Below are 6,599 nucleotides of genomic sequence, written 5' to 3' on the forward strand. Positions count from 1 at the left end.
TAGAGACAGGGTTTCAACATGTTATCCAGGCTGGTCTTGAACTCCTGAACTCAGGTGATTCGCCCGCCTCAGCCTCCCAAAGTGCTGGGATTGCAGGCATGAGCCACCGCGTCCGGCCATGTTTTTAAATTAATAAAAATTTTAGGGACCCAGTACAGTGACTCACGCCTGTAATCCCAGCAAGTTGGGAGGATGAGGTGGGTGGATCACTTGAGGTCAGGAGTTTGAGACCAGCCTGGCCAACATGGTGAAACTCTGTCTCTATTAAAAATACAAAAATTACCCAGGCGTAGTGGTGCCTGCCTGTCATCCCAGCTACTAAGGAGGCTGAGGAAGAATTGCTTGAACCCAGGAGGCAGAAGTTGCAGTGAGCTGAGATCGCTCCATTGCATTCCAGTTTGGGCAACAGAGCAAGACTCCGTCTCAAAAAAAAAAAACAAAAAAAAATTTTTTAATTAAAGTGTTTTTTTTGGTAGAGATGGGGGTCTCAGTATATGCCCAGGCTGGTCTTGAACTCCTGTGCTCAAGTGATCCTCCTACATGAGCTTCTCAAAGTGTTTGGGTTACAGGCATAAGCCACTGCTCCTGGCCAAAGCCTCATAAAACCTGTTGAACAACACTTGATGGGCCCGGTGCGGTGGCTCACACCTGTGATCCCAGCTCACACCTGTAATTCCAGCACTATGGGAGGTTGAGGCGGGAGGATCACCTGAGGTCAAGAGTTAGAGACCAGCCCGGCCAACATGGTAAAACCCTGTCTCTAATAAAAATACAAAAATTACCCAGGCGTGGTGGTGCACCTCTGCAATCCCTGCTACTTGGGAGGCTGAGGCAGGAGAATTTCTTGAACCCCGGAGGCAGAGGTTGCAGTGAGCCGAGATTGCACCATTGCACTCCAGCCTGGGCAACAGAGTGAGACTCCATCTCAAATAAAAAAAAAAAAAGCCGGGCACCGTGGCTCATGCCTGTAATCCTAGCACTTTGGGAGGCCGAGGCAGGTGGAATGCTTGAGGTCAGGAGTTCAAGACCAGTCTGACCAACATGGTGAAACCCCGTCTCCACTAAAAGTACAAAAATTAGCTGGGCGTGGTGGTGGGTGCCTGTAATCCCAGCTACTCTGGAGGCTGAGGCAGGAGAATTGCTTGAACCTGGGAGGTGGAGGTTGCAGTAAGCGGAGATCGTGCCATTGCACTCCAGCCTGGGTGACAGAGCGAGACTCCATCTCACAAAAACAAGCAAAAAAACTAAAAAAAAAGAAAAAAAAAAAGACTTGATGAGCTGAGTAAAAGCATCCATGGCCAGGAGAGTGGGACACTTCATCTCCATGAAGACAGACGCTCCTATGTTGATGACCTACCCTTTCAGACCTCACCCCACATACTTCATCTGGTGGTTCATCTGTGTCCTATTTATTTATTCATTTATTTTTTGTTGATACAAATTTGATGTACATATTTTGGAGGGTACATGTGATAATTTGATACATTCATATAATCAAATCAGGGTAATTAGAATATCCATCACCTGAAATATTTTTCTTTTCTTTATGTTGGAATATTCAAATTATTTTTTCTAGCTAATTTGGAATGTACCATCAATTAATGATAACTGTAATCACCCTACTGATCTATTGAACAGTAAGTGGTCTTACTTCTTGTATCAAAATATATTTGTACTAATTAATCAACCTCTTTTCATCACTCCCTTCCTCCCATCTGTGTCTTTTTTTTTTTTTTTTTTTGAGATGGAGTTTTGCTCTTGTTGCCCAGGCTGGAGTGCAATGGCGCAATCTCGGCTCACCGAAACCTCTGCCTCCCAGGTTCAAGCAATTCTCCTGACTCAGCCTCCCAAGTAGCTGGAGTTACAGGCATGCACCACTATGCCTGGCTAATTTTGTATTTTTAGTAGAGATGGAGTTTCACCATTGTTGGCCAGGCTTGTCTCAAACTCCTCAGGTGACCCACCCGCCTCGGCCTCCCAAGGTGCTGGTATTACAGGCACAAGCCACTGTGCCTGGCCTAGTTTTTGTATTTTTTTTTTTTTGAGACGGAGTCTCGCTCTGTCGCCCAGGCTGGAATGCAGTGGCGCGATCTCGGCTCACTGCAAGCTCCGCCTCCTGGGTTCACGCCATTCTCCTGCCTCAGCCTCCCGAGTAACTGGGACTACAGGCGCCCGCCACCACGCCCGGCTAATTTTTTGTATTTTGTTTAGTAGAGATGGGGTTTCACCGTGTTAGCCAGGCTGGTCTCGATCTCCTGACCTCAGATGATCCTCCTGCCTCAGCCTCCCAAAGTGCTGGGATTACACGCGTGAGCCACTGCTCCCAGCCTGCTCCATAATTTATAACAGCACAAGACTAGAAACAACAATGTCCATTAATAAGGAACTGGTTAAATAACCTAGAGTATATCCATACTGTGCAGCTGTAAAACAGAAAATGCAGCTGTGAATGTGAGAAAAAATCTTTATATGCTGCCATAGAGTGGTGTCTAGAATATGTTGCTAAGTGAGAGAAAAGAAAGAAGAAAATGCAAAGCAATGAATATTGTATATTATTTGTTATCTAAGAAAGTATTTCCTAGCTCTATCCATTGAAAAACACTAGAAAAACAACCAATGCAATAGCAATGAGTGCTTTTCATAACGAGAATGTGGTCTCTAATGCCACTTTCCACTGAGGAACCAGAGCCCTTAAAGAAATGGCTTAATCTATGTTGGGGCAGAAAATGTACAAGGTGAACCTGGAATTATTATTTTTTAATTGAAAGCAAGTTTATTAGGAAAGTAAAGGAATAAAGAATGGCTATTCCATAGGCTGAGCGGCCTGAACCTGGAATTTTTATTTTATTTTATTACAGATGAGGTTAGGCTGGGCGCGGTGGCTCACGCCTGTAATCCTAGCATTTTGGGAGGCCGAGGCAGGCAGATCGCGAGGTCTGGAGTTTGAGACCAGCCTGGCCAACGTGGCAAAACCCCGTCTCTACTAAAAATACAAAAAAATTAGCTAGGAGTGGTGGCAGGCACCTGTAATCCCAGCTACTTGGGAGGCTGAGGCAAGAGAATCGCTTGAACCCGGAAGTCGGAGGTTGCAGTGAGCCGAGTTTGTGCCACCGCGCTCCAGTCTTGGGTGACAGAGCAGGACTCTGTCTTAAAAAAAAAAGAGAGATGAGGTCTTATTATGTTGCCCCGGCTGGTCTCGCACCCCTGCCCTTAAGGGATCCTCCTTCCTGAGTCACCTAGCTGGGATTATAGGCACAATCCACCAAGCTCCGTCTGAACCTGGAATATTTTATCATACCAGAATGTAAGAAAGCTGTCAGACATTGCTGGAATTATTTCACAAAAACATCAATGCCAAATTGAAAGAGCTCTCATTGCCACAATGAACCATTTGAGTACCAAATAAATCATTATTAAAACAAATTGAAACATTAGCTGTAGTAAAACTCATGTGCAGGTAAAGTTACTAAAAAAAATTAGTCACCTTTGGAGACACTTGGGATTCCACCTTATTCTGAAAACAAGGAAATAAAGGGAAAGACTCAATCATTTTCCTGCTTTTCTTGTACAAATTATTTCTATTTATTTATTTTTTGAGACAGTGTCTTTCTCTGTTGCCCAAGCCGGAGTGCAGTGGCTTGATCATGGTTTACCACAGCCTCGACCTCCCCGTCTCAAGTGATCCTCCCACCTCAGCTTCCTGAGTAGCAGGGACCATAGTGTGAGCCACCACACTCAATGAATTTTAAAATATTTTGTAGAGATGGGGTCTCCCTATGTTGCCCAAGGTGGTACAAATTATTTTTGGCCGGGCATGGTGGCGAGCACCTGTAATCCCAGCACTTGGGGAGGCTGAGGTCGGTGGGTTGCTTGAGCTCAGGAGTTCAAGACCAGCCTGAGCAACATGGTGAAATCGTCTCTACCAAAAATACAAAAAATTAGCTGGGCATAGTGGCCTTTGCCTGCAGTCCCAGCTACTTAGTAGGCTGAGATGGGAGGATCACTTGAACCTGGGAGGCGGAAGTGAGCCGAGATCACCCCACTGCACTCCAGGCTGGGTGACAGAGTGAGACCCCACCTTAGAAAGAAAATTATTATTTTTTTTGAGATGGAGTTTTCACTCTTGTTGCCCAGGCTGGAGGGCAATGGTACAATCTTGGCTCAATGCAACCTCCGCCTCCCTGGTTCAAGCAATTCTCCTGCCTCAGCCTCCCAAGTAGCTGGAATTACAGACGTATGCCACCACACCCAGCTAATTTTTTTTTTAATTTAGTAGAAACAGGGTTTCATCATGTTGGTCAGACTGTTGTCAAACTCCTGACCTCAGGTGATCCACCTGCCTCGGCCTCCCAAAATGCTGGGATTACAGGTGTGATCCACTGCACCTGGCCGAAAATGATTTTTTAGGGTAATCAAATAATTGATCAAGAAACATTCTCCTTTACAGAAGATTACAGGCTGGGATTACAGGCATGCCACCACGCCTGGCTAATTTTGTATTTTTAGTAGAGACAGGGTTTCTCCATGTTGGTCAGGTTGGTCTTGAACTCCCGACCTCAGGTGATGCGCCCTCCTCGGCTTCCCAAAGTGCTGGGATTACAGGCATGAGTCACCACACCCGGCCAGGAACATGTTAAATGACAACGTGACTCAAGGTAATGTGTAGACTTTGTTTTGATCCTTATTCAAGCAAATCAACTGTAAGAGACAGGGGTATTTGACCTGGATAATTCATAATATTAGAAATATATATATCTATTTTGAGATGGAGTCTCACTCTGTCACCCAGGCTGGAGTGCACTGGCTCAATCTCAGCTCACTGCAACCTCCATTTCCTGGGTTCAAGTGATTTTCCTGCCTCAGCCTTCCAAGTAGGGAGAGAATGCCTTAATAAACACCTTTGTACATATATAATTATTAATGTCTGAAAGTAGTTTTGTAGAGTATTCTAAGAAATGGATTTGCACAGCAAGTAGAGCAGGCACTTACAAATATATATACAGTACATATAAATGCTTCTTTTTTTTTGGTTTGTTGTTTGGTTTTTTTAGAGACATGCTCTCACTCTGTCACCCAGGCTAGAGAGTAGTGGTGTGAACATGACTCACAGCAGCCTTGACTTTCTAGGCTTAAGAGATCCTCCCACCTACCTCAGCCTCCTGAGTAGCTGGAACTACAGGCATATGCTACCACACCCGGCTAATTTTTTCTTGTAGAAACAGGGTCTCACTATGTTGCCCAGGCTGGTCTTCAACTCCAACCCCTCCTGCTTCAGCCTCCCAAAGTGCTGGGATTACAGGCCTGAGCCATTGCGCCTGGCATTCACTGTTTATGTAAGCAGGGTCGTATTATATATATATTGTTCTCCAACTTTGCTTTTTCACTTCATGTGGCGTAGCTGTCTTTCCAGGATATAATATATAGGGGACCACTGTATTCTTTTTAGAAGCTGCACAGTATTCCACAGGATAAACTGATACACCATTTTTTAAATACAAGTTTTATTTTAATCTTCATTTTTTAACACATTTTATCATGGAAATTTTCAAACAATTCAGGGGCTATGCATAAGCGCAGGGAGCCTGCGTCCTTTCCCTGGTGTGATTCCGTCCTGCGCGGCTGTTCTCTGGAGCAGCATTCTTTTATTTCCGTTCGCCTTCTCTCCTACCTAATTCCTTCTATTTCAAAAAATAGAAGGAATCCTATGATGAACAACCATATACCCATCACCCAGCTTTAACAATTATCATCACGTAGTCAATCTTATTTCATATATACCTTCCCACTCTCCTTTCTCCTACCCTTTTGCTGGATTGTTTTTTTAGAAGTCTCAGATAAGGCCGGGCGCCATGGCTCATGCATGTACGCCCAGCACTTTGAGAGGCTGAGGCGGGTGGATCACTTCAGGCCAGGAGTTCGAGTCCAGCCTGGCCAATATGGTGAAACCCCGTCTCTAACTAAAAATACAAAAAGTAGCTAGGCATGGTGGGGGGCGCCTGTAATCCCAGCTACTTGGGAGGCTGAGGCAGGAGAATCACTTGAACGCAGGAGGCAAAGGTCACAGTGAGCCAAGATCATGCCACTGCACTCCAGCCTGTATGACAGAGCGAGACTTCAGTCTCAAAAAAAAAAAAAATAAATTAAAATAAAAAATAAAATAGTGGCCAGGTGTGGTGACTCACGCCTGTAATCCCAGCACTTTGGGAGGCTAACATGGTGAAATCCTGTTTCTTTCTACTAAATATACAAAAATTAGCTGGACGTGGTGGTGGCAGGCACCTGTAATCCCAGCTACTTGGGAGGCTGACGCAGGAGAATTGCTGGAACTCGAGAGGCGGAACTCATGAGTCAGAGATCTTGCCACTGCACTGCAGCCTGGGCAAGAGAGCGAGACCCCGTTTCAAAAAAAAAAAAAAAAAAAAAAATGCTGGCCGGGTGCGGTGGCTCACGCCTGAAATACCAGCACTTTGGGAGGCGGAGGCAGGCGGATCGCCCGAGGTCAGGAGTTTGAGCCCAGCCTGGAGAACACAGCGAAACCCCATCTCTCCTAAAATACAAAAATTAGTCGGGCGTGGTGGCATGCACCTGTAGTCCTCGCT

This window comes from Pongo abelii, chromosome 4 (assembly GCF_028885655.2).
Source record: "Pongo abelii isolate AG06213 chromosome 4, NHGRI_mPonAbe1-v2.0_pri, whole genome shotgun sequence".
NCBI lineage: Eukaryota > Metazoa > Chordata > Mammalia > Primates > Hominidae > Pongo > Pongo abelii.